The following is a 3,404-nucleotide window of genomic DNA, read 5'->3' as shown; positions in this document are numbered from 1 at the left end:
TCTTGCTTGCTTGCATGTGAAATCAATGATATTGTTCTATAGTTTCCACACTCTGTTGGGTCACCCTTCTTTGGGATGGGAACAAATATAGATCTCTTTCAGACAGTTGGCCAAACGGTTGTTCTCCAGATTTCTTGGCACAACTTGGTGAGCACGTCCAGGGAAGCATCTGTTAGCTGATAAAATAATAGAAGAATTTAAACAAGTGTACAAAAAACAATTTGAATAATATAATGTCAAATTTGTGTAATCCCATTGCATTGGACCTTTCAAAAATACATAAGGTAATGAAACACAGACTTGAATATAATTGGTTTAATTTCTTTTAAATTTAAGGCTTGTAACATTGTTAATATGGCTGTATGAATAATTTCCAATCCAAATAGATCTATGTCTCAATGCAGTTCATATTTTCTATAAATGTTTTTAGGTAAGAAAAATGCTTTAAACATGGATACGGTTCCACCATTTCTCCTCCATACCAAGATATAGTGTTATCTACACTGTTGTTGTTGTTGTTGATTGCTTTTGAGTAGAGCATGACTCATAGCCACCCTATGAACAAAATGCCTGAAGCCCCACTACAACTATCAACATAAAAGTTCATAGGGTTTCCAGAGGCATGTCATTTAGGAAGTGGATGCTACTCCTGCTTCCAAACCCATCATAGAATGTTACTGGTTGAGTTGCCTGTGATGCATAGCTACCCAATGTGCAGCAGCTCTGAACTTTTCCCTGTCCTGAGCCAGTATCACTAATTCTGACACACCAACCCCCATTGCCCCAGTTACTGTATCAATTGATCTTATCTGGGGGTCTTCCTCTCCTGTGCTGTCCATTCATCCTTTTGAGTATGATGTCCTTCTCTAAGGACCAATCTCTCCTGGCCATATGTTTAAAGTAAATGAGGCAGTCCATGGTATGTTCAAGACTCTTCTCCAGCACCACAATTCAAAGGCATCTACTCTTCTTCTGTCATCCTTAGTCATTGCCCAACTCTCAAAGAAAGTTCAGAAAAAATATGATGAAAGGAAAAAGAATGCAAAATAAGCAGTCTTCTAGAGGAGCAGTTCCAACAGGGCAAGCTTTTTGCATGTATTGCTTCCAGGCCAGGCCAGTGTGGCCTCGCAGATGGTAATGTGCTAGAGGGCAAGAAGCTGGGAAATTCTATCTGAGGAAAATCAAGGCACGGAAAGGCAAATAAATCTCCCTTCCATTTTAGCACATGTATTAAAGGTGTTTATTCTAAAAAAAAAAACACCCAAACAACAAAACAAAAAACAAAAACTAAGCCAGGGATGCACACCCATGTTTATCACAGCTTTGTTCACAGTAGCAAAGAGCTGGAAACAATCTAAGTGCCCATCAACAAACGAATGGATAGAGAAGCTGTGGTATACTCACACAATGAAATACTATGCGTGTGTAAAATTGTCATTTGTGTCTTTTTTAAAAAGTTATTTGCAATGAATAAATCATTGTAAATGCAAAATTCAATCATTCTATTTCCATTCTCATTTCTATCACCAAGCCCACATTTTCTAACTACTATCCCTTCTTCACTGTTTCCCGATTTTGCATTCCAGTCACCAATTATCATTAGGGGCCAGAAGTTCAAGCAGGATTTAGAAGAGGCCATAGCTGATGTTACATGGATCCTGGCTGAAACTAAGGAATAACAGAAGAATGTTTATTTCTGTTTTATTGACTATGCAAAGGCATTTGACTGCGTGGATCATAACAAGTTGTGGCTGACATTGAGAGGAATGGGGTTCCAGAGCACTTAATTGTGTTCATATGGAAGCTATACCAGGACGAGGAGGCTGTTGTGTGAAGAGAGCAGGGGAATACTGCAAGGTTTAAAATTGAGAAGGGAGTGTGGCAGGGTTATATTCTCTATATATACATATTTAATCTAAATGATGAGCAAATTATTCAAGTAGCTGGACTCTATCATGAGGAGTGTGGCTTCAGGAGTTGAGGGACTCATTAATAACCTACGTTATGCAGATGACACAACCTTGCTTGCTGAAAATGAAGAGGATTTGAAGCATTTGTTGCAGAAGATGAAGGAATGCAGCCTTAGGTATGGATTGTATATCTATGTCAAGAAAACAAAGATTCTTACCACTTGACTGATAACATCATGATGGATGGAGAGGAGATGAAAACTGTCAACAGCTTCATCTTGTTTGTATCAACAATTAACATCATTGGCACCAGCAGTCAGGAAATAAGGAGACACATTGCAATGGAAAATTTGCAGTTAAGGACCTCTCCAAATCATTGAGGAACAATGATGTCAGTTTGAGGGCTAAGGTGTATCTGATTCAGGCCAAAGTCTTTCTGATCACTTGCTATGCATCTGAGAGCTAGATAATTAATATGGATGACAGAAGAACTGATGTATTTGAGCTGTGGTGTTGGAGAAAAGAACTGAACATTCCATGGGCAGCCAAGAGAACAAACATATATCTTTCAAAGAGTGCAGCAGGAGTACTCTTTGAAGGCAAAGATGATGAGGCTTCACCTCACATACTTTGGGCATGTTGCTAGGAGGGGCTATTCCTTGGAGAGGGGTATGATGCTTGAAAAGGTAGACAAAAGAAAGGAACACCCCCAACCAGGTGATTACTGCAATGGGCTCTAATGTGTCAGGAAGTGTGAGGATGGTGCAGAATAGGACAGCATTTATCAACAATTTAACAACAATTACCACTGATTAGTGTATTAGTTAATTGCAGTGTTGTTGTTTACCATCAAATCAGAACCAACCTATAGCTGAATCTTCCAGAAGTAGTTAATTGCATGGGAAATTACCCCTCCTTCTCCCACCGAGCAGGTGGTTGTATAGAACCATGTGCCTTAGTGATTGCAGCACGACTTTGTACCACTAGGCCACCAGAGCTCCCTATTACAGTGTCTATTTGGCTGAAAGATAATCCTTGTTGGGTGGGCTCAGGTCCAGATTTAATGTCCACATGCCACAACCTGGGCTTCCATCAGTTTCATTTAACTAAGTGGACTCTCACGAGCTCCTGGGAGGCCAGCCTCACAAAGCATGTTGTTGTTAGTGCTTTGCAATCAGCTCTGAGTCTACCCTACATCCTGTAGAACGAAGGCCTGCATGTTCAGTGCCCTTCTCATCACCTCTGTGTTGTTGTAGTCGCTGCCTGAGCACCTGCTCCAGGGTCTTCCTCTGTTCTCTCACCACTTTACCAAGCATCATGGCTTTCTCCAGGAACTGGACTCTCCTCAGAACTTGGTCACATTATATGCAATAAAGTCTCACCATACTTGCTTTTAAGGGACATTCAAGCTGCACTTCTTCCAAAACACATTTGTGTGGGTTTGGTATTTCGCCCTTCTCAGTAGTGCTCTTTTTTTTATTTCATATTTTTTTA

This window comes from Elephantulus edwardii, unplaced genomic scaffold (genome assembly GCF_000299155.1).
Source record: "Elephantulus edwardii isolate Elephantulus edwardi_28Jun2011 unplaced genomic scaffold, EleEdw1.0 scaffold00209, whole genome shotgun sequence".
In the NCBI taxonomy this organism is placed as follows: domain Eukaryota; kingdom Metazoa; phylum Chordata; class Mammalia; order Macroscelidea; family Macroscelididae; genus Elephantulus; species Elephantulus edwardii.
The sequence above is the reverse complement of the archived record's forward strand: the minus strand, read 5'-3'. Positions refer to the sequence as shown.